Here is a 26,941-nt window from a genome sequence, read left to right as displayed (position 1 = left end):
ACAACCACTTTGTACATGTACCTGGACCGTAGTTTTCTCCCCGCCTGGGGCACTTACGTAACTCGTCGGGTAAGGCCGGGTGTGTGAAAATCCAGGTGAAGGGGGATCCGGAGCTATAGGCAAACGAATGCAAATAACAAATACTATTCATTACGGTCAAACGGTATCGCATATCAGCTCTGTGGGTCAGGCACTGGTCAGGTAAAACTCCGGATACTCATCAAATTGTTATTGACCTGTTTTGATACCTTGGAGCCAAACCCATTCTTGACAGCCTAACGGTCGCTGTAATACTGTGTAACACGCATTGCGAAATTGTATAATCTTGATTATTGTGATGAGAAATTACAGATATATACACAGTGTACATTATCGCATTCAAGCCTTCCGTATTATTGTCATTCCGTAATTTTGATCTACAAATGATACCAAATCGCACAGTTGTGCGGAGAGAAGCGCGCAACGGGGCGAACGATTGCTAAATCGCACAGTTGTGCGCACCATGGGCGGACGGTGTGTGAACGATGTACGCACGGTGTGCTCACGCTATTTTTGGTGCGTTGTGCGGTCCCACAACTGTAATTTACACTCCTTTATGGTACACGATTGACAAAATCCGAAATGATTCCTAGAATAAATATTAATGTACATTTAGCATACGCCTATCGTTGATATTATAGAACAAAGCAATCGCTGGTTAACAACGATGTTAAACATATAATTGCTGAACCGGAGATGGAAATGTGGTAGAAACTTTCAACACGAGCTCATTTGAATAAACATATTAAACTTGCTCGCTTAACTGCATCATCCATAAATTGTCGTGTACCGTGTTCTTGTAACGATAATATAATGAGATGGCATTTTTTTTTCAAAAGTTGAGGTCAAAGGTTAAACAATAAGTCATAGTGACCTACGTTTGTTTATGCACCCCAACCCCACCCCCGCATTTTACCATCCCAAGATGTATTTACATTCCAAATCTGGTGCTTGTTTCCCCGAGGTGGAAGTGGGGGAACTATAGTCTGCATTCCGTCCGTCTGTCTGAAGAGTTTGTCCAGGACATACTTTACATTATATATGATCTCACCTGGAGTTAAATAGTTTTGGTAGTTTTCGGCCAGTTTGTTTGCAACTAGTTTGACGTCTACGCAACAGTCAGGGTCTATTAGGACGCGTGCCTATGGAGACGGCGCAGGAAAGAGGAAGTGGACAGGAAAGATAGGAAACGAAAAATAGTCAGTGTTGCAATGGGGGTAGCAGATCAATTCTAGTCTCTTTCTTGTCCTTCCGGCGGTGTCTCCATGAGCAGCCGTAGTCATATCGTCCTGGATGTTTAAAGGACCTGAAACCCGAACAAACAAATGAGAACCGCACTAAAGCACGAGTCTTTCAGTTTATATAAATGTATTGCTACCCAATGCATGTCGTAAATCAGACCAGTGTGTAATAAAAAAAAGCCTGAAGTAATCATTGATTTTAACATGAAAAATTAGTTGTACCTGTACTTAAACGTAGGAGGAGAGATCCACATGCGTGTTGTATAACAGTGCCCATTTCCGATAGTTCGGTCATAGTTAAGCAACTTTCATATAGGGATGTATAATGTTGTTACTCAGCTCTTTACTCGATAGACAACAAAAACAAATCAAAATAAGTAAAAGGCATTGCCCTGTCTAGACACTGTATGAGTACTGGGGGCTTTGCGTATTTCACAGTTATGTATTTTATCAGTACATACAAGAGGAATATGATTAGTCATAATAAGCAGTTTGATATCAGCAAGAGAGCTTAAAATTGCCCCCAAAATGTTGTATTGGTTATGTTTATGAAACGTATTGGTTCTTCTTCCGTTGTCGTAAACCTTCGTGCTGACGTGCTTAACTCAACTGGGCATTTTGAAAAAGATTCCCATCTACATTATTGATACAATCAGAAACCTCGTTTCTACGATTGTTGTTAAACATTTTAAATTCTGACATTATCTTGGGTATTGCGGACTGAATCTTGAATCTGTAAAGACACCGTGATCACGTGCAGAATCGGAAACAAAATTACTATGTTGTATCTTACTGTATATCGTAAAGGGCCACTAAAGCGGAGGTCCTATTTACAGAATTTTGGGTTGATACCTGCTATATCTGCTGCCCAAAATTCGACACTTTTGCTTATGCCAACGCTTGCAGTCTCTGTAAAGAACATAATTGTTGCAAAGTAATACTCGCCGGAAAGTCATACAATTGTGGGATCGCACAACGTTACACGATGTTCGGTGTGCGCGCGATGTTTGCACTGTGTGTTCACGATGTGTGCACGATGGGCGAACGATATAAATCTGGTCGATTATTGCCTGCGCACATTTGTTCGGACGATGGACGAACGTTGTGTGATGATAATCGTGGCTGTTATATACGGTTTCGTGTTTAAACATATGTTTAAGGTGTTTTTTTATATATGTTTCTGTTTTCTAGCTACATATGTAAACTGATAATTCTATATTCGGTAGGGGGGGGGGGGGGGGGGGTTTACAGATCGATACAACAGGACTATTCTCTCCCCGAACCTGTACGGGTTACCAGAATGAAATATAGGTACAAAGTTACAGTCTACCTCTGAGACTGATAGAAATATAATCAACGTCTCTATTCTCAATACGACAAGGGATCAATAATTCCTACAATGCTGTTTAACTTTCAACCTCTATCGTCTTTACTTAAAGGAAATAATTTTAGCTCATGGCGGAAATCTGGTCTCTCACAGTTGTTTTACACTGCAATTAAGACTGATTTCTCTCAGTGTACACCTTAAAATCATGCCAATTACGCAAAGAAATGGCAGTAAACCTTGTTTAAGTACATTAAGTCAGACTCATTGTCAGAGACAAAAAATAACAATCTGCAAATGTGTTTTTATTGCGGAATGATAACTTTATTTCTTACAAACAACGACATCCCCTGCTTTACTCTCGAGCGAGTCGGGTGTTATTGTGTTCAGGTTAAGACAGTCTCAAACTCGTCATTAAGATAACATTTAGAAACAATCATCACGGAATCGAAACTGACAGCTGCGTGTTCTTTCTGTCTAAAGGTTTTTCTGACATTGTTGAACCTGTCGGTTCCAATCGTTCTTCTGATTTAGTTTTGTACTTGGTCGATCATTCATGATTTATTGGATCTGCAAAATGCTTGCCTTGCGTGAGCGTAGGATCAATTCTACCGTGCGTGATGTATTTAAGTCTACAGTCAAAGAAAGGTACGTAACGAAAATGATCGAACGGCATCTTCAACACTCGTTGATCATTCATTTTTTTTAGAAATCACAAGTTGCTTTCTCTCTCTTTTTTTCAGAAGTGAATCGCTGCTTCCACACGATGACAGTGCTACAATAATCAGAAACAGCATTTTTTTGTATTATTGATGATAACTCTGTTACATACGATCACAAGGTTAGGTACCTTTTTTCATGGCAATATGTCATTCGGTAAAGAGAGAGTTATGGACCGTATCTTTTCGTTAGCAATAAGTGTTATGCAGCATGAAGCGGATTGTTTTCAATAATGTGTACACTATTAACGCAATATAGATAATTTACGTTTTTTGCAAAACTATTGTACAGAGCAAACAGGTTAACATACATATGTTTGATCGAAAACATGGTCATAGAAGTAAGCTACTTCCAGTATCTTATGGTTCAGTTAAAAGTGTTATCGTAATGTGTGTATCCTTAATATCAATGCATCATCAACAGTCATTTTTCAATAGTGTTTTAAGAATATATTTGCATAACTTGGCCCAGCAGGTTAATGTCCGATTAGCATTATGACTAGTTAACGCAACCTTACTCAAAACTTTATAAATTCAGACTAAAATTACAACGATTGAAATAATAGTCTGAAGACAATAAACAGGAATATATTAGTAAATATTCATCTTCTCCCTCAAAAACATCATTTTCAATATCTGTCGTAGGTTTAAAGCGATGAGCAACTGAGTCGAGACAATTAACAATTTTCTAAAATATCTAATTTACAACTTAAAACATTATATTTACATTTGCATGACATTGTCACTATATAGCCTCTTTGAAAGCTGTGTCGTTGATGGGACTTTAATTACCATGCATCACGAGACACAAATCTTAGCGTATTAATACAACACTGACCGGAACTACAATATCCAATATAAATAAACATGACGGCTGCTGAAATATCGCTGGCCATTGTGAGATTTGACAATGTCATTGTAAATTTATGTGCAAAATAAAAAATAAAATAAAAACACTTTTATTACAACTGTTTTTGTATGCTATTTATGATCTATGTTGTTTGCTTGCAAAGCTGTGACATTCAAATAGATCATAAATACCATACAAAAACAGTTCAATGCTAAAACCACTTTTGGAAATAAACCATCTTGACCTTATATTTTGCAATGGAGGTAGCAAAAACAATCGTCTTTGTCTATCATTAAACGAGTTAAGCTAAATACAACTCGGTCCAGAGATCTTAACAATTAACCTATGACCGACGATCTTTAATGTGTCATTAGACTTGAATATTTGTTTAAATGGTGATGCTTATGATCAGCTAAATATATAAAATTCCTCAGAAAACGCTGATGATGCTATAAAATATGCCGGTGGGTTAAAAGGATTTGTTTCCGTATACATGGGAATTAGCCAACATAAATGGAAATGATAAGGTAGCAGCCCTCAACCCACTAGTTTGGTTTGGTTTAGTATTGTTCAACGTCCTATCAACAGCTATGGTCATTTAAGGACGGCCTCCCCTGTGTGCAATATGTATGCGTGTAGTGTATGCGTGTGTGTTTTGGGAGGCTGCGATATGTTCGTGTTTGTCTCCTTGTGAAAACGCAGAACTGATGCCGACTTTATACTGCTACCTCACTAAAACCTACTGCCGCCGAAGACACCCAGCAGGACACCCCACCGGTCACATTATAATGACAACGGGCGAACCAGTCGTCCCACTCCTAATTTGCTGAGCGTTAAACAGGAGTAAAATCTACTATTTTTTACAGACTCTGGTATGTCTCGGCTAGGGACAGAACCCAAAGCCTTCCTCACAGGGGCGAATGCTCAACTAAAGGCCAAATGTGAGGCATGGTCAACGGAGACATTAGGAAGAAACGAAAGATATTAAACTGCCTTATTCTGGTTTTACAACTTCTATAACGAATTTCATTAAAACAAATTGGCAAAATAAATGGTCTGAAGAAGTAAACAATAGGTGTATTACAATTTAACCTAGTGTGGGTTCATGTGCAACAAGTAGAACACACCGCAGAGAGGAAATTGTCCTCTCGCGACTGAGCTTAGGCCTTACCTACATCACACATGTTAGCATTTGACGTAAGGAAGACAAGCCTTGTTGTCATGTATATGATTTACAGTCAATCACTTTATGGTTACAAAGCGATAAGTGACAGAATATAAAATGTACCGTCTATGAAAAGTTAAATTGATAGTTTTGCCGTAAACTCATTTGCTGTTGATATATTTCCAAATAATTCACATATTCAATCTATTCAGTTTCAATTTGGTGTGTTTCTTTTGTTTAATGTCTCGTATTACAATGTTGTTTGGTCCTAAATGACTCGGATTGTCAGCGGGTGACAAAACAAACAGACAAAATGTGTCAAAAACCAAATTAAATCAATACTTACAAAAGTAATGATAGTTTCCTAAACACTCCCCTGCAGGACGGGGATCGAGAAAAGAATACACCTGCTTGTATCGTAAGAGGCGACTCGTTTGGAACAACCCCCTTGGCAATACCTCAGGTTTGGCTTTAATGTTCGTTCGCTCTGGTGAGGAAGGCAATGGTTACTGTACCCTGGTCGGAACATACCAAACTCCTTCAAAATGATAGTTGTTTTTCCAAGCTTAACTTTCAATTACTGGTCCACCCGTTGTCAGTATAATGTCACCGGGCGGTATGCTGTGCTGGGTGCCTTCGGCTAGTATTTTTAGCGAGATAGCATTATAAAGTTTGCATCAGATCCGCGCTATCACAAGGAGGCAAGTACGCCAACATACCGTCTCCGTAACACATACACACTTACACAACACACATGGAGGCACGTCCTTACATTACCTAAGCTTCTAATAGGACGTTAATCAAAATAAAACAAAACCAAAACTAAACACTTCTTAGAGCCAAGGCTTCGTTTGGGTTTTTTTCTGTCAGATTTAATGTCCACGCAACAGCTCAATTCATATGAAGACAAGTTTCTAGGTTTCGAAATCAAAAGGGTCAAGGGTACTTCATAGCGCTCACTAATTGGCAATAATAAGAATTTGATGCAATGTCTTTAGCACAATCATTTTGCTAAATATTACACGGTTGAAGAGTTTTGATTTTAACCATAAAATGTTCTATTTCAAGTGAATTGTATGTAATGATTTTGTGCTGCAACCGAACACTTTTGATATTGCTTGAAACCATTATTTTCCGGATAAATGGGACTTTGCCAAAAGCCCACAAGATACTCTCCAATCTGCAAGTGGTGATTAGTCATCATATCTGTTCATGCGGTGTATGCGGTAGAAATACTTAACCCAACTTTCACACGTAGTGAAGGAGGGTTATACTTCCTTGCAACAGCTATACAAGTCTTTATATTCATTCACAATTTAAAGACTAGATGATGTCTTTATATTAAATCACCATGTAAAGTCTAGTTGAAGTAACGTTTACAGGGATCGCGGCGGATGTAGTGTTGGATAAGACGTTGATATGGAATATGAAGTGCTTCAGCGACATAATAACGTCACTTGAACACTGATACGTCTGTAGAAACAACAAGGTAAGTAGACAGGAGCCATATTACGAAGTTATGTTTAAATGGAAGAGTGTATTAGAGATGGGTCAGGCACCGTCTGATGGAAGGCATGGATATTGAAAGGATATATCCTGCTTTGACAAGTTAATAAATGTGGTCATCGAATAGATTCTGTATAACTGCATAAGTAGACCGAAAACATATACGTGCTATATTATATTGATAACCGTATTTGGTCTTTAAACCATGTCTGGGCATCCCTGCGGATTGGGAATTGAGAAGAGAACATATCAACTACATGTTGTAAAAGGCAACTAATGTGGGTCCCTTAAATATTAGAAGTTATACAATTGTGCCTTTTAATTGGTGACACAAAAGGAACATAATGATATAGTTTGCATCCGTTGCAACATTTGGTATGTACATTGTATATATAATAACACTCTTCGCGTTAGGATGGAGCATTCCAAAGCCCTTAATTGAGGTTGATATACCCTGCTAAACATTACGCATTAAGGGTCATATGAACATTTGGTTAACCTGTTGTCGGTACAATGTATAATGTGACCGGTGAAATACTGTGCTGAGTGTCTTCGGCATGGTATTAAAGTGGGATATATATAGCACTTTAAGCAGGTATCAGTTCTGAAAATGACCTTAGCTATATGCAGTACTTTAAGCCGGCATTAGATCCAAAAAATGACCTTAGCTATATGTAGCACTTTAAGCCGGCATCAGTTCCAAAAATTACCCTAGCTATATGTAGCACTTTAAGCCGGTATCAGTTCCGAAAATGACCTTAGCTATATGTTGCACTTCAAGCCGGCATCAGATCCAAAAATGACCTTAGCTATATGTAGCACTTCAAGCCGGCATCAGATCCAAAAATGCCCTTAGCTATATGTAGCACTTTAAGCCGGCATCAGTTTCAAAAATGATCCTAGCTATATGTAGCACTTTAAGTCGGTATCAGTTCCAAAAATGACCTAAGCTATATGTAGCACTTTAAGCCGGTATCAGTTCCAAAAATGACCCTAGCTATATGTAGCACTTTAAGCCGGCATCAGTTCCAAAAATGACCTTATCTATGTGTAGCACTTTAAGCCGGCATCAGTTCCAAAAATGACATTAGCTGTTAATAGGACCTTATACTATCAAACGTTTCTTGGCCACGAGTATTATTCACGTGGTTTTGATACGCTCCTGGAGACTCATTTGCAGTTTTATTTATCATAAGAACATTTATCAAATCTGACTAAAATAGCTGATTTAGCGATACGGTCCATCTAGGTCTTTTGTATCTAAAGCAAGCTTTGTGTTTGGATATCTTATATCTTACGTTATTGCAACATCTGAAGACAGCTCCCAATAGAGACCGAAAAGAATGGAGGAGGCAGATTGTATATAGCTGTTTTCAATGTCTCTTTAGCAGAAGACACATACGAAAATCCTTGTCTATAGGGGTCTTGTAGGCCTTACCTCCGCCATTATTAAGCTGAACGTCAACGGAGAGCAGTAAATATCAATTTGAAGAGCTTAAGGTTGTCTCAATTAGGGGTTGGTTATATAGGGTTTAATTTCATATCAACAGCTGAGGTTATATACGGACGTTTCGCCAGAGAGAGGGTAAGTTGGTGAGATGGCTTTCTAGTGATAGCGCTCGGTAATTCAATCATTTCCGGTGGGAAACTATGAATTGCCTAGTAATAGTTTGCTTTGTTGGCAATATATTAAAATTAATGCACGATAAAAACAAAAGCCAGACAAAGACATCAGTTAAACATGTAATTATGGCATGATGTAAAGAGATTGCGAGAAACACATAATAAACATGTTTAAAACATTTGCAAATATGGATACACATAACTGTAGTTGAAAGGCATCTGTGTTTTTTTTGTCGACCATGCTACGTTATTAAACACATTCTGGAATCAGGTTCTAACGATAAACTTATTTTAACTATCGACTTGTTTACAGTGACTGTGAGGGTCGATGGAATCGTAAAAGGTAACGAACAGATGTACATTGTAGGCTAATAGTTCCAAGGCTCACATTTGGTATTTAAAAAAGGTTATGGTTAAAACTGATCGTGAAGAGATATTGGCGCCCACCTTAGTTAGACATGTATTGGCACTATGCAAGTTAACAGTCATGCGCAACATGTAGAGGTGACCACAAGGAGAAAACATAACTGTCAAACAATTCTTTTTGATCGAATGCGCCGATTTTCATTCAACAAATGCGTGACAAAGTCTAAAATGTACACTGTACCCACAATGGACATTTTGATATAGTTTCCGTGCCATTAATGCATAATTGTTTGCATCCTATATCTACAAAAACAGGTAATATGATGTTTAAACCCAATCTGTTTCCTCTAAATGGGCTTTTGTTTTTTTGTATATTTTAAACATTTAGGCCAAAGAAAAAATAGTCTGTTTAGGGTTGCATGGGCAAAAAAAACAAGGATAGGTAGGTCGATTTTTTGTGTGTGTATATTTTTGTCTACCGTGTGGTAATGTGATTATGACCCTACTATTGTATGTAAAACAAATAATTCCATAAACAAGGTTCATTTGGAGGCAAAGTGTGCTCCATATGCTGACATTTAGCGCCAACACGGAGCTAGAAGACATTTTGAAAGGTAAGGAACCTTCTAAAATTCGAAAATCAGTGTTNTTTTTTTTTTTTTTTTTTTTTTTTTTTTTTTTTTTTTTTAATATGTTTTTTTTCATCAAAAAGTTTTTGGTCGGGGGTAAAAAGCTAGGGTCAGTCGGGAACCCTAAACAGACATATTTCTTTTTGGCCTTAGTGTAAGTAAATTGAATCAGTCCTCAGGCAGTCCAAAGTCATTAAAAATGGAAGTTGTTATTACCTGCTTAACGTTCAACATTTATTATTATATGCATGAACATTTCTCGCAATCACATTGGTCGGATCCTATACACGTGATCAGTCCTCAAAAACTCATGTAGACTGGTTATCTGGTGAATATCGATTTCTAAATATAGCCTGTATGGAAATTCCCCGGAACCTGTAGTAGCGCATGCGCAGTTAGACTGGAACGCGATCTGTCCGGCGACAGAAGATGGCTGCTGGCGAACGTTTCTCCTCCGTTACATCAGAAAATTACCAAAGCTATTCGAGGATAAAGATGCTGTTAACTTAAAAAAAGGCCATTGAACAAGCAGTGCATGTCCTTCATGCTTATCTTAAGAAAAATAATCTAGACGATACCTTCGAAAGCTACAATGATGAACTGTTGTATTCAAACCTGGCTAAATTTTACACGGAGGCTCGCGTACAAAAATCAGAACCTTTAGTTTTGTTTTGTTTTATTGTTAAAGCATATAATAAAACAGTTATGGGCTTTTGTGCTGGTAAATATGATGTGATATGAACCTGAAAGAGTGATATTGACTGAGACGAAGCCGTGGTCAATATCCCTCTTTCAGGTTCATATCACATCATATTCACCAGCACAAAAGTCCATAATCGTATAATGTAACGGCAACAACTGGTTGAACCGTTGTCAGTATAATGTGACTTGGTGCTATTTTGTTATTCTTCGGCATGGTAATAAAGTGAGGTAACACTTCTAAGTTCGGCATTAGATATGCGCTATCGCAACGTTTGGGTTTATTTTGTTTAACGTCCTATCAACAGTCAATGTCATTTACATACGTGCCTGCATTTTTGTACATGTGCGTACTGAAATACCAGGCCAAATGCACCCAACGCAGCATTCCACCGGAACAATGGAGGCGAATTCCTCAGAATATTGCCTCCAGCAGACATACACACATGCACGCATACATCACGCAGATGGAGTCAGTCTTTAACTGATTTTGGCTGTTGATAGGACATTAAAGAAACATAGCCTGTACATATTTACCTATTTCCGAATTAAATATAAAGCATAGAATTAGGTATATGTTGTGCAGGTAGTTCGGATAATATCAGGAGAGATAAACTCATATGAATAGCATTGTATATTGCGGTTACAAGCCGGATCAGTGTTTGCTATGTAAGTTTCCCCTCGACCATTTAACTGAGAATGTGCATCACCAACTTTCTCAAGTTCCTTTTGCAGGCATAATGCACACTCCGTCTATTTACACTGCATCCAAAACGGACAATTCCAGCCCCCTAACGCAGAAAAACACATAAGAGAGACACTAGCCAGGTGGCATAGGACTAGTAGATAGCGCCTGATAAGGCAGCTCCTGCGAATTCCTCAAAAGTTGTATTGATTGATGTATATCCTACTTGTATTAATTGTATATATATGTACTGTAAAGCGTTTTAGAGTGGGTTATGTTAGCTAAATAGGGCGCTATATCATATGTTGTATAGTATTAATTTATCATTATTAAAAAAAGCGATCCTACCCCTCCCCTAAAAAGGAATGTCTGCTTCTGTTGCCTGACTCATTTTAAGTACAGTACTTGCGCCTCACACCAATATGTAGTAGGTTGTTTGTCTTCGCCCCAATTACTTTTGCGACCTCCCCCATTTCGGAGCTAAAATAGCCTTCATCTTCTACAATACTGTCTTCCTGTTCAGTCACTGTTTTGTAAACATTCCGTACCAGACAGAAAGTACATCCCGACCTATACATGTTAAAGGGACGGGAACCGTGTTGATCAGGACAACAGGGTATTAAACAGTTAGGTTGAGTAGCACCGCCGACCTCAAAAAATAGATGCATTTCAAATACAATGTCGTCTTTCAATATTTGCAAATGGTTTAAATCCTTCAGTTGTAATTATGTTAGGTTCTTGTGTGACGGAACGGCGATTAACGAGGCCACCAGTGTCTGATAGGCTAGGTAAAGGTTTCGCTACTATTTTTAAATTTACCATCATGATTGATATGTGCTTCAAGCAAACTCATCCCATCATGTCGTAATTACATGTTTCACCAGCGTCTTAGTCTGGCTTTCTAATTTATCATGCATCCCTTACAATAAATTGCAATTAATGCTGTCAGGTATGCTACAGGGACTAATCACACGGCTTTCTAAAGCTGTATTAAACTATCAGATATAGTAAACGGAAGAATATGAAACCTTTGATATGTAAATGGTATCATTATCACCGGAACAGTAGGAAAGAAGAGAAAGGTTCTTGTCCTAACTAGAAACGAGCATGTCTAAGGATGAAGACCATCCTTGTCTATTTTAAGTACTATTTCTTTTCGGTTGTGTCTTTAACGACAACCGTCTTCAGATGTTGTGATGAAGTTAGACACCAAACATATAGCCCGTGTTCGGACCAAATGCCCCATAAGGACCGATCGCTAAAACGGATATTTTAGGCAATCATGGAAAAATAGTTTAATAAAAAAAATACACAGGTCTTCAGGGCATGGCAAGACCATACGGCTAATCCTTAAGCACAATTGTGTCTGAAGCAATCAAGGTTTTGTTTTGTTTTATTGATATAGTGTCGTATTATTGTGTGTAATGCATGCGTTTCCAATGTCAATTTGACAGTGGTGCCTCACTGAATAACCATGACAACGAGACCCAGCAATCACCATAGTATTCCACCAGGTCACAATTACACTGACCGCGGGTTAACCAGTTGGTCCAATAATCCTTAATACTGAATGTTTACCTAGGATTAACAAATACTCTTTTTCAGGACTTTAGTATGGCAATTCTCTCTGGAGTTTTGAGAGCATTGCATAGAATTGGAAAGTCTACCTAGGATTAACAAATACTCTTTTTCAGGACTTTAGTATGGCAATTCTCTCTGGAGTTTTGAGAGCATTGCATAGAATTGGAATGTTTACCTAGGATTAACAAATACTCTTTTTCAGGACTTTAGTATGGCAATTCTCTCTGGAGTTTTGAGAGCATTGCATAGAATTGGAAAGTCTACCTAGGATTAACAAATACTCTTTTTCAGGACTTTAGTATGGCAATTCTCTCTGGAGTTTTGAGAGCATTGCATAGAATTGGAATGTTTACCTAGGATTAACAAATACTCTTTTTCAGGACTTTAGTATGGCAATTCTCTCTGGAGTTTTGAGAGCATTGCATAGAATTGGAAAGTCTACCTAGGATTAACAAATACTCTTTTTCAGGACTTTAGTATGGCAATTCTCTCTGGAGTTTTGAGAGCATTGCATAGAATTGGAAAGTCGTCCTTCTCGAATGGAAATAACATCTTACATTGTTCGTCTTTCAGGGTTTCTAAGCAGAGAATTTGTTTATCTGTTAGAAAGATTGGATTGAAATAGCAAATGAAATCATATTAATGATATGTGTGCCCTTATTAGGCACAATAATAAGTGGACACCGTCTCCATATAACCTTGGCACCGCGTGGGTCGAGTGGTTAAAGCATCTGACTGGTTACGATTTCTAGTACTTCACCACTGGGATGCGGGCTAAATGCCTAAGTGGGACAGCATTTTGATGGGGTTTTCCGGTTACTCCGATTTCCCCGCACCATCAAAACATGACACGACCTGAAATGACAAAAGCTGTCAAAAGGACGTAAATCACTAACAAACCAAACCAAACTAAACCGACGCAAATGTAACTGAAGTATAACTGTTGCTATGACGTTGCTAAAACCTATGACAAAAAACAAGCAGTCTATTAACCATTTAGGAACTACATGTAGAGTTCGTATGTGCCCTAAACAAGGTAACACGAAAGCGACCAAAAGTGATCTGCAGCACCCATTATAATATGTCGGTACTAGTTTGTTCTCTCTTTTCATATCGAAAGTTGAACTTTTGCACAAATGATAAAGGTTCTGGGTCGTTTCCCCTGATTGAGACAACTTTCAGTTTTAAATTGTTGCCCTGTCCTGAATGTCGGGGATAATGATATTGTACTTGGGTTTGTTTACGTCTTGACAAGGACATCCATTTCCTAGCAGGAAAGTATTGCCATACTAAAGTATATTGATTTGAATTTTACACACAATTGTTTTGTGTTTGTAAAGTGTTACGACCCATTGACGTGCAATCGAATCGGATGCACTGAATATTATATCTTAGACACAGATTAAATGATAACAACTAATAAGGAGGCCGAGAGGTTAAGGCGTCAGGCCGTCTATGAACACTATCCCTCCACCACTCGGTCGCGGGTTCGAGGCCTACGTGGCGCAGTCGCGGGGTACTTGCCACAGGTCGATATGTTTTCTCCTTGCACTAAAACTTAGCACTCTTCAAATGGCAATAGCTGTGAATAGGACGTAAAACACAAACACACCAAAATAAACAAAGAAATTATGCATCGGCGACACAGAAACTGCATTATACATTTTTATCTTATTCTATTTATCATGAAATGTCAGGGCTCATTCGGTCATGAACAGTATTACTGGAAAAGGTTATTGAGAAATCGCGATCCTTGTTACAATATAACAACGATGTAGAGTTTGTACGCTGTATCACATTGATTACTTGTTGTGTGTTTTTAAATCACTGACCTAACATTACCTATCGCGTCTCTTAGAATGTCATGCAAGTCTAAAGCTCTGACGCTCAAGAATTACATTGAAATTAGTAGTTTTATAAAATACAAATTGAACAAACTCGCAGTGTATGTATAATAATACGATAGTGATATTCTGGCTTAGAAGACCCGATTTATGTCTAGAAAACAAACCACGGCGAGTTCTGGCCATTACAAGTCTGAGTCCCAAGGGTATTAATAAGATCGATTGCATTTCTGTTATACGTGTTGCATTAATGGTCATACTGTTTCCTTGGTTTCTTCCAAAGTAGGATGAAATATAAATGAAGATTTCTCAAAGAAAACAAAATGGTATTGTACTTGCGCACTGTTTGGCACTATCATAGCTGGTACTGTAGATGTGCAATGTTTAGAAATATGTCAGAAGAAATAACAAGAGGCCCATGGGCCTTAACGGTCACCCGAGTCCTACAGTATTTATTTTTGTTGCTGAAATATGTACCAATTGGAGTAAAAAATAGTTAAGTATAACGTTAACTTAAGTTTGTCAGGACCATGAGCTATTCATTCCTAGACCGAATTTCAGTTAAATCGGCCTATTATAACTTTTTTTTAAGTTTGAAATAGTTATTTTCAAAATGGCGGCCGTGGCGGCCATGTTAGATTTCTGATCGACCCGAAAAACACCAATACTTTGTCAGGACCATGAGTCGATCAAGTTCTATTAAGTTTCAGTTCAATAGGCCCAGTAGAACTTGACTTTAAGTTTGAAATAGTTTTTTTTTCAAAATGGCGGCCATATTGGATTTCTGATCGACCCAAAAAATAAACTTGTCAGGACCATGAGTCGATCATTCCTATTAAGATTCAGTTCAAGCGGCCAAGAAGAACTTGACTTTAAGTTTGAAATAGTTTTTCAAAATGGCGGTCGTCCCGGCCATATTGGACTTCTGATTGACCTGAAAAATAACAACACTTTGTCAGGACCATGAGTCGATCATTCCTATCAAGTTTCAGTTCAATCGGCCCAGCAAAACTTGACTATAAGTTTGAAATTGTTTTATCAAAATGGCGGCCGTGGCGGCCATATTGGATTTCGGACCGACCCGAAAAATAACAACACTTTGTCAGGACCATGAGTCAATCGTTCCTATTAAGTTTCAATTCAATCAGCCCAGTAGAAATTGACTTTAAGTTTGAAATAGTTCTTCAAAATGGCGGCCGTGGTGACCATATTGGATTTCTGATTGACCCGAAACATAACAACACTCTGTCAGGACCATGAGTCGATCATTCCTACCAAGTTTCAGTTCAATCGGCCCAGCAGAACTTGACTTTAAGTTTGAAATAGTTTTTCAAGATGGCGGCCGTTGCGACCATATTGAAGATTGATTTCACTATATGAAGATATTCATGTATGGGTTGAAACACAATTGTCTTTGCTTCAAGGATACACTTCCTGTTTCCCCACTGGACGTCTACTTCCGGACGACAAAAAATAAAGACAACGTGTAGAAAGGGGAAGCAACTCTGTATACCCTGTAACACGTATATGTGTTACCATTAAAGAGCTTCGCTCGGGCGCCTTCGGCGCCCGAGAGCTACGTTCTTACTAATGCATTTGCTCTGGCAAAGCATGAACGCAGTTAAAATTGATGAATTTCTGTTGTTTTTAAAGAATGAGCAGTGAGTTCATCAGTAACGTACGTATCTATGTAGATAACTAACAATAAATGACATGATATTGATAATGTTACGTAACGGACATCTAAAAACCTAACTCGTCAATCGAAAAAAAAATATTGATCACCACCAAATAATATATATACAACATGTACGTTACGTCGGCGCTACGAAAGCAAACATTTTTCTAATGTTTTCTTTTGAAAACCTCTGAATTATCCGATAGATACATCAAAATCTGGTAGCTCTGAGGTATTTCGAGTATTAAATATTGATTTTCATATTTTGTGTAAAACAGGGGGTTGGGTCCTATCATACAGTCGATAAAGTATATATTGCCTATCACATATATCATATATTGCCTTTTTAAGAGACCGAATTGAGCTGCTGTCCTCATTGCATCACTTGGGTTCTTTTTCGTTTCTTTTTTTTCCCTGACTTCTTGTTTTTGTATCTACTTTCTGTTTCAGGCGGTGCCTCCGTAGGCTCCCGTCCTGATATGACCCTGGCTGTTGCAAGGACGTTAAACCCCAAACAAACTTTTTATGAGAAGCTCGTGCAGGACTTTTGGCTGAAAGACATCTGTCATGCATGCGTGCCTACGACATGCATATCAGATCAATACAGTATGAGACGTTTGGCTGTTTTGTTTGGTTGGTTTGGTTCGATTTAATTTTGTTTAACATCCTATAAACAGCTAAAGTCATTTAAGGACGTGCCCTTCATGGTGAAGTGTATGCGTGCTTGCGTGTGTGTATGCAGGAGACAGGGTATACCATGCCGTGGGCACCCAGCACAGCATCCCGCCCGGTCACATTATACTGACAACGGATGAACCAGTTGTTGCCATTCCCCTCAATGCTGAACGTTAAGCAGAGAATAACAACTATTATTTTTAATGACTTTGGTATGTCCCGACCTCGGGACAGATCCCATTGCCTTCTTCACCTGGAGAAACGCTCAACATTAAGACCAAAATTTTGGGATCATTTTTTATTTTCTAGTGCCAACTTACTTTGCAATGGGTGCAGCAGATTTATTTTGGTCGCTTCACCAAATAGAGGACACAAAAGCAAATCCACAACTCTGCAGGGGGTTACACATTAGTCACCTCCTACGATACTACAGTGGGTATCAGCAGGTGTATTCTTTTCCCGATCCCCGATTTGCAGGGGTGGACTGCTTTGTACAAAATATATAAAACAAGCTTATGTCAGTCTTAAATAAAATCGCTATGGTATTAGAAAAAAAGAGTACAACTTAAGGGGCGGGTGTGCAGTATCAGCAGATCGTTTTTGGACATTGCATTGTAGGTTCATAGCATTGTACCATGCTTAATGACGTGTTCTCCAAGGTGATGGATGGAACAGCCTCTACCCCTCCCCCCGTGGCTCTTTGCGAGTTTCGCTGTAATTTGGGGGGTTTTCCGTACAGTATCTCGTTGTTAAGGAGAATTTTGAAGCGACCAAACGTGACATGCTGCCCAATTTAAAACATACATTTTTCGAACTGCTCCATTGTATCTTTGTATCATTTCTCTCTTGGTCCCCGTCTTATATGACATTAAGTGTTCCGGAGAACGACACGGGGCCAAAAGGGAGGTATTGACAAGCAAGGCGCTAGGAAACAAAAAGGTATTTAAATGTTGAAGGAAATACAGAGATTGGAATGGATGCAGCATCTTTATTATGGTCGCTTCCGTGCTCCCCAATGTGCCCTACGGGTTCGGGGTAAGAATAAGCCGTTTGCATGTACATGCATGTAACTGCCTATTATTGTAAGAGCCAACACATCAATACCCCGAGATTCACGGGTATTCTTCCGTGTCCTCTGCTTAGGGATATACGACCAACCAAAATTGATCTGCTGCTTCCATGTCACGAGGACGTTAAACCACAAACAATCAAACAGAACTCGTTTTGCGATATCATCCTATGCATCCGTGTTGGTGTGACGTTATATATGTAGCTATTGCGAGGACCTTATCCAAAAACAAACAAAGGTAAGCAAACGATGTGTTGTACATAGAAAAGGGGACGATAGACAAATCCGAATTCTGAAAAGGGTTTCCAATCTTTGTTGTACATTAACAAATCTCGTGCACCATTAATGATGGCGCTGTGCATTTGGGTTTCACACTAACAATTTTGATTATTTTTACGGCGGGGAAATGAAAAGTAAATAATTGCTTATCCCTAAAGTAAATAGATTTATACCATTTATCGGGGTTCGGCACTCCAAAAAACCCCAGTGATTCACATAAGAAATGTCATCCTCATAGTAACTGTTCAAAGTATGAGAGAGAGAGAGATCATAATGAATGCCATATGTGGTAGTCAAAATGCAAACGTTTCAAAACACTTAATTTCGCATCCAGAGTTTTGCGGGGGTTAAATGATACGTTAAAAAGTGATGAAATAGCAACAGGGCAATAGTTGTTGGTTTGTACAGTAATAAACATACTTTTAAGCAGCGGTCACTCGATATATTGAGATATGTTAACTTCAACTCGTGATGGCTACATCAATAATACACAAAGTAGCAATGATGTATCTTAATAGTCTTGTTACAGTATAGGAAAACTGGATGACATGGATTCGAACACCTGAAACTCCGAAGTCTAGACGGACGCTATAACCGACCACCAAGACGCACGAGATCCTGTATCACCTTCCGTGGTTATATTTCGTTAGGCGCCAAATATAACAGAAGAAAGAGAAACGCACGGCAAGACCGGAATTCAAGCCCTGTCTTGTTTTGCGACGATGCGTAATATTTTCTCTGCTACACTTTTAAAACGAGATTAGTTTTTAACTTTAATTTAGTTTCTAAAACTTAAAATCTTGATCGGGTGGAATACTGTGATGGGTGCCTTCGGCATGGTATTACAAGGAGGCAAATACACCAACATACCCTAATCCAGCATACACACACACGTGCATGCATTCATTACAAACATGGAGGCACGTCCTTAAATGACCTGAGTTGTTGAAAAGCTGTTAAACCCTATAAAACAAAACAAAACCACTCACTTACTGGTTCTTCTCAGTGGCGGGAACCCCAGGGTAGCCTTTATCCACGTTTTGTAAGATAATGTAACAGGATGAAGTGGCTCGGTGGTCAGAGAACACCGACTGTGTTGGAAAGACAAAATGAGCACAAAAAAAAAAAAAAAAAAGATAGTTGTCAGATCCAGACGATTTTGATTGAGCAGAAAAGTTATGTATATATGTATGTATTGCAACCCGATTAGTTACACATATATCATTCTAATCTTGATCTACCTACATCGGTTTGTGCGGTATACACAATAATCAATCATCTGGTTTGTATCGAATCACAGTCTGAAGGCCACATTTTCACCTAGGAATATTTCCTTAATTGATCGATTGTAATGCGTTATTAATTGATTCGGATGTTTAATCAATTTCACATCTGTCACATGAAAGTGACAACCAATCTAGACTAAAGTCATCGTCACGTCAGTTCAGGATTCACAATACATCGGCACATTGTTGACTTTGTCCGAGCTGATTGATTGGTATAATTTTGAGATATTACTATCCGATCAGATAGAGGCAATTTCCGCCATATGCGTTATTACTGCGCATACATAAGAAAGTTATACACGTTTTGGTTGTCAAACAATCGTAAAAATTGAAAGACACTGGGAACAAAATCAGTTTTATATAACTATTGAAAAGATCTCAGAAGTATATTTTGACCCCTCATTTATCATCATTCAAACTAAATTGGAACACACTTATATGGACTTCTGAATGGAACTGATAGTTTGTTTGTGTTAACTCTTGTCAGGAAGGGTCATGAGGACACGCTTACATTTACTGTTGATAGGAACGGTACCGAGGACACGTTTTTGAAACTTTATTTTTGTAGCTTTGTTTCGGCCAATATTTCTCCCTTTCACCCAGATAGTGACACTTGGATGCTGTATCTTATTGAAGGAGCTATTTGTCACTGTCTTTTACGATCTGTTCTTCGCATCGCACCATAAAGTCCAAAGAAAGTTCGGGAGGAATATGATATAACTATAATTTAATAATTACTGTACAGGCTCAAATAAAACCCTTTTCATTTAGTTAACGCGGAGATCAACCAATTTGTCTAGTCGATTTAATTTCAATCTGACATACAAAATTGGAGAACACAACTTGAAATGGCGGTAGTCTTACACGATGTTCGGATTGATATAAATTCCACAATCCATTCAAACACGTGCTGATCAAGGAAATTCAAACATGGAAATATTCAACAATGTTTATACAACTTTAACATATGTTTGTTGGTAATGATGCACAATAGTCAAACCAATCACTGAGTTATCCTTCCTTTGAAAAGTGTGATTTTCAAAAGAGGTAATAGTAGAGCCCCCTGTGTAACACCAACCAATATGACTTCTGGTACAACGGAAGTAATTACACATCCCGTTAACTTACTATATGCAAAATATGACATAAATGATCAGTACAAGGGAAGTTACTTTTCCTAAAATATGAATTAAAGCCACAAAAACACTTGACAAGCATATTAGTTGATGTAGCACATTTTTTTTCTAGAAGCCTGCATATAAATTGGGCTTCATGTGTGCACAATATTCGTCCTCCTGCAAAAAATCCTATTTCACATTTATAACCGATGCTTGTTAAAACTGGCATCACAAAAAGAATTAGAATTGTTCGTGGAAAAATAGACTGTTTTCAGACCTTTAAAGAAATGAGTATGGGCTTTCCTGGTGAGAGGTGAAGGAGCTACTAAGATGTCTTTGGATACGGCAGTTTGATTGAGTACAATCTTGAGGAAGGTTCTAAGGTGCATATCTTAATGCATCGTATGTTCTAGAGAGGGACAGCCCAGCTTGCTAAGCATGTCACAAACACTAGACATATTCCGGTGCCTGTTGGTGACATACCAAGCAGTTACACATTGTACCAGTTCTATTTGTTTGATATCGGTCTTGGTGTTTCAAGACGTGGTCTGACGTGAGCTTTGTATGTATTTTTAAGTTGTTTCTGCCGAGGAAAATCTTTTTCACTGTCTCTCCACGCACTTATTGCAATTGCTGAAGGTGACTTCTGTTGCATTCCAGTACTCTTGATTCATGTTGGTGGTGACATGATGCACTATCCTTGCGTAACTACTTCGCCGCAGTTTGATGGCGTTTGAAGATTGTGTTACTCCTAGAGGCCGATTATCCGCCATCTATCTTTTGTTGTCCAGCCGACATAAACGTTATATGCCTAAATGGCTTAACGATCCTGATATAGTTCATCCTCAAACTTTACTATTAAATATTTGCAGTGACATTCAGCTCTTTTAAACAAAAATATTTGGCGCCAAATCCTTCTAAATGATGGAAAACCAATGGTGTCCTGGTCCTGCTCAACGAAAACAGGCTGGCTTAGCTGTGACGTCATACTATTTAACAAACATTTGTAATGTCAAAGCCCAATGTCAAGACAACAGACCAACGAGAAACCAATGAGCTTTCTTACAAAATATGTATTTCATTAAACACAGAATTTCATAGTTAATTCTTATTTATGTTCTTTTGTGAGTGCTGGAAGTTGTTCAGAAAATGGCAGGTCATACTATATCCTTCGTGTACTTTATAAATACAACAAAACCTCGATATAACGCCCTAAGTTTCATTTACCACCTTGTTAGCCGCAAACATATTTCAATGCCCATTTTTCTTGTTTTCTTAAGAATATCTATATTCATTAAACTCAATTTAACGCCAAACCTCCCTATAATGTCAAAATTTCTCTGAACAAACGGTGGCAGTATAACAAGGTTTTACTGTAGTGATTTTTCAACAAAATGTTTTTAATGTATCAGGATTCACAGCAGCTGTGTATAAAAAATAATCCATTAAGATATAAATTATTTATTCTTAATACACATACAGAAGAATTATTAAGGACCTTTCCATGCTTAATAATTTTAAGACACATTTAGGATTGATCCTAGAGAAAATGCATATAATAATTGAAAATTAGGCAAACGTACAAAGTTCTTTTTTAAAGAGATAAGCTGGTATATGACTTTTTTTTTATTTTAAGCATTGTTCCCCTTGTTCCCTTCGAGGTATACGTTATGCTCGTACATATATACTGAAAGGAAAACGAAACGCAGGATAACAAAAAAAGCAACAATTCTTTAACTGTTCGGCTTAAAATTATGAAAACCGGTCAAACAAGTAGCTTAGTCACTGTGCGCTCAAACCGGTGTCTAAAGCTATACAACCGTGTAATGTACCGTGCCACATAGTAAAAGTGTTAAAATGAAAAACATGCGGAATAATGATGACAAGTCCGTCGACACATCTTGTCATACAAGTGCACCACTTAATACTCTTGGTATACAACCGTCGAGAGAAAATGTCATTGCAGTATACAATTCAATTAAAATCAAATCCTTCAAAACCATCCTATTCACTCGTATTCAATCCAAATTATGAAATTTTATTTTAAAACAAACCTTGAACATATCGCAGCCTCCCAAAACACACACACATACACTACATGCACGCATGCATCTTGCACACAGGGGACCGGAGGCCGTCCTTAAAATGACCATAGCTGTTGAAGGACGTTAAACAATACTAAACCAAAACAAAACAAACCAAAGTGTATTCCAACCTTTGGTATTCGCATTAAATCCCTCTTGGAAAACGCCAAAATAAATGATGATGCTTTTCAATCATTTGAAACAATTTATGTTCCTCCATGGCTTTTGACTTCGCCCGAGGGTGACTTTACTCTCCATGAGTAGAATCTGACATTAAAACTTATGCCTTTACTTAATTCTTTTCGAAATTCCAGTTGAAGTATAAGGACTTTAAATCATTTTATACTGATGGTTAGAAAGACGATCATAACGTTGCCAGAGCCATAGTTGCAACAGATGCTGCTTTTGGATGCCGGTTACCAAATGATGCATCAATATTTTCTGCAGAAGCTTACGCTATCTATCTGGCCCTTGAAGAACACATTAAATCAGGTGGTGTACCGAAGTCAATAATCTATTCCGATTCTTTATCTGTTCTTCAGAGCATTCGCAACAAAACTATAAAGAACATCTCAATTAGGAAAATATAAACACTATTACATAGCATTAGCTCAAAATGTCACATTACATGATGCTGGGTTCCCGGACATGTGGGAATACCAGGTAATGAAAAGGCAGATCGCGCCGCCAAAGCGGCTTTATTGCTACCACATGTTGATATTTAACTGCGTTTTACAGATTTTAAACCGTTAATAACAAATTTTGTTAGGTCGGTCAAAGTAGCAAAATATTTGGAATCAATGCGACGACAATAAATTACACTGTGTCAAACCAAAAATCGGTGAATGGTATCCAAGCTATAGAGAAAACTGCCGAGACAAGGTTGTCCTTGCCAGTCTCCGAATTGGTCATTCCTACATAACCCATTCTTATTTATTGAAAAACGAAGAGCAGACTCAATGCATAGCATGTCATGAACCATATACAGTGAAACACTTGTTATTAGATTGCATTGACCTTCATGCACAGCCAACAAGATATTTGTTATGATAATATAACAGATCTGAAATCACTTTTCGAAAAAGTCAGTATCTCTACAATTCTTAACTATCTAAAAACTGTCGGTCTGTTCAGAAAGATATAACTAAATCATAGCCACTTTAATTTATAATGTATTTTGACTATTGTCGGTTACCTTTTCGTTCGTTTGATGTTTTTCCTTTAACATGTTTTGTCTACTGAATTGGCCCTAATGACTTCTTATGTGCTGATGGGCCGTTAAAAATATAATAATAATAATAATAATAATATCTTGAAGTATACACATCACTTTCCACTATTTGCTGTCAATTTGAATCTTTTGCAGTCATGGCATGGCTGACAGCAGTTCAGAGGGGTGGGACTATTGCATTGCTATTGAAGGTCAAAGGCAATTGTATTGCTATTGAAGGTCAAAGGCAACAACAGGTTGGTATGCAGTTCGATGTGAACGTTTCCACAATAGAACGTCTTGTCCGTCGTCTGAAAGACACAGAAAATGTTGCTGACCGACTGTGATTGGGACGTCCGCGCGTAACAATGCAACGCCAAGACAGGGTTATTTGTTTTGCCCATCCGTATACTCGCCATGTCGCTGCTACTGAAACCACTATTGCCTAGGAAGGTGATCATAATCGCCACATTCACCTCAAAACTGTAAGGAACTGATTGCGTGAGGTTGGTCTGCGAGCTCGTCGTCCCTACCGGTTGGCAGCACATGCTCCCAATGAGGCAATGGAGACGGATCTTTTTCACAGATGAGTCCTGGTTCACTCTCTTTCATCCGGACGGTCGACGTCGTGTATACATACATCGTGGAAAATACTTTACCGAAGCTTGACTTCTTGAGAGGTATGGGTTTTGGGTTGGCTCGGTTATGATCTGGGGATGGATATCTCACGGGGTAAAGTAATCATTGATTGTGGTAGCCGGAACTTTAACTGCCTCAAGATACATGTATAGGGATGAATTCCTCTGCCCTCTTGCGGTTCTATTTGTGCAACATCACCTAATTTTCCAGCATGATAATGTTCGGCCCCATGTATCAAGAGCTTGTCAAGACTTGCTCGCAAACCATAACATTAACCATCTGGACTGGCCGCTATACAGTCCAGATTTGTCAAATGTGCTTCAACTACTCATGAGTTATCTAATGAAATTTTGGTAATTTGGTAATTAAAGATGGTTTCATACTTGTGTAAAAATATTGTATATAACATTCAAATACATAACATTAAATCTCTTCAAATGATTACCCTTTGTTTCTTTATCATTTCATTATACATTTGTACATATATGAATACATATAATAATAATATATCTGTATGTAACAAATTAAGAAAGATGCACTTCAGTATTGTACTGTAGTACATGTTACAAAAAAAGGTTTTCTGATTATACAATTTAAGGCGTAGATAGGTACATGCACATTTTATTTAACCAAACTATAGCTTTACCTGATAACTTCATTTGACGAATACAGTTGCAATAAAAAAAAATGTCACAGACACAGAGGCCAACAAAAAACAAAAGCAAAAGCCCAATCCATAGCTTCAACTCAAAATCGATATGACTAGTGTAAAATATGAACAATTTAGGAAAGATTTAAACAGAGACTAGAAAATATACCAGAAGAATAAGACCAAGGTTCAGGAGGGGTATGCATGTTCCGTTTCATCAAAGCCACCTACTATGTAAATGTACCTAAGTAATGTCACCTCCTCAAACTAAGAACAGGGGTAGTGACAACAAAACAACAAAGCACTCTAGATCTAATGAGCATAAACAAAAACATTGGCCTTTATATCACACAAAGAAGTAGCAAATTACCCATGGAATCATGACTATGGTCTTAGCACTGTTTTCTGTCAGCAAGTTTTCAAAAGATGCACTTTGTGCTGTGAAAGAGCATTTAACTAAGTACACAGTGTCTGACATTTGGCTATGGACAATGGAAGCTTCAAGTCTCACAAAGTTGAGGAAAGCCTTATTATAACATTCTGTGTTACCAGTACCAAAAATTGAAGCTAAAGCACAGGTACAGTAGTATGTACACATCACCAGAAAGTCCACTCAGGTAGATTCCTAGTGGGTCTTACATTGGAACAGCTCACTTAAATGAATGGGATAAAAGAATCCTTCTCTGATGTGAGGTATAGATACATTGTAAGGTAATTGTAAGATAAAATATCGAGCAGAAGACACGAGGCTTTGCCGAGGGTCTTCTACTCAATATTTTATCCCGAGGGTTTGAATTACCTTATCCATTCCTCACATGAGGGATGGATTCTATTTCTTGGTTATTACCTAAAACTCATAAACTGTTCACACAATTCTCATTTGCATATAAAGCCTGGATGGCAATTGTTAATGATGTCAATGAACCTGACTGACCCCAAATTGCATAAAATGAGGTCGCAAACAATAGGTCACTTTAACTCGATCCAGACCCGTGGGTCGGACAGAATTTCCCAGCCCCGCCAGAAATGCGGATATCTCAGTCTAATATGCAAGAAAGCTATATATGCACCTCTGTATTGCTCGCTGTATGGTCAAACTAAATCCCATGAGAACCTCTGGAGACGGGGACAAACCCAAAATAAGTAACTACTGTCATGTCTGACTTTTAATTTTTGATTGATTCATTCAATGAAATTGGATTTTTTCTGTAAATATCAGGAATTTAAGTACATGTAGCCAACAAGACATGCAGGAATACATGTATATTATACAAATGTATGCATTTTATATACGTCCGTGTAGCTTTTAAATGATTGTGAAGTACCTAAAATTCTGTTAAAATCACATAGACTGTTCTGGACTAGTAGTCTTTTGAAGAAAAAGTTGACAATGGACCCCATAACCTAGCTGAGCTGACCAAAAGACAAAATACTTAACATTATTTTATGTGTCATCATGATGCATAGTTTCTATTTACAAGGTCCTACAGAGTGTATGACCAGATATCAAAACAAGGTTGTTTTTTTTGCTTCTTGATTAGTACATAACATAAATACTGCTTCTTTATTGCTAAACTCACGATAGTTTTCAAAGATGTTCAAGTACAATATGTATTTTTTTTTGTATCTCAAAGAAAAGACAAAATCAATAATAATAAACAAGAGGCCCATGGGCCTTAACGGTCACCTGATATATTTATACAGAGAGTTGATTTTGTTTTTAACATGAACAGAAATATTATTCAAAGTGACAAAAAACAATAAAACCACCTTACTCAATATCTAGCATACAGATTTCAGACTAAAAAGAATTTGAAACTAGCACCTCTGATTCTTAACAAGGAAAATGAAGAAATTTTAGCACACTGACTCCTTTGAGCCCCACCCTACAGCCCTTGGGGGTAGGGCTGGCTCAAAATTTTCAAAGTATCAAACTGTCAATTCAAGGTTATAATTCCAATCAAGTTATTAACATGTAATATT

This window comes from Mizuhopecten yessoensis, unplaced genomic scaffold (genome assembly GCF_002113885.1).
Source record: "Mizuhopecten yessoensis strain PY_sf001 unplaced genomic scaffold, ASM211388v2 scaffold716277, whole genome shotgun sequence".
NCBI lineage: Eukaryota > Metazoa > Mollusca > Bivalvia > Pectinida > Pectinidae > Mizuhopecten > Mizuhopecten yessoensis.
Note: the sequence above shows the minus strand (reverse complement) of the source record.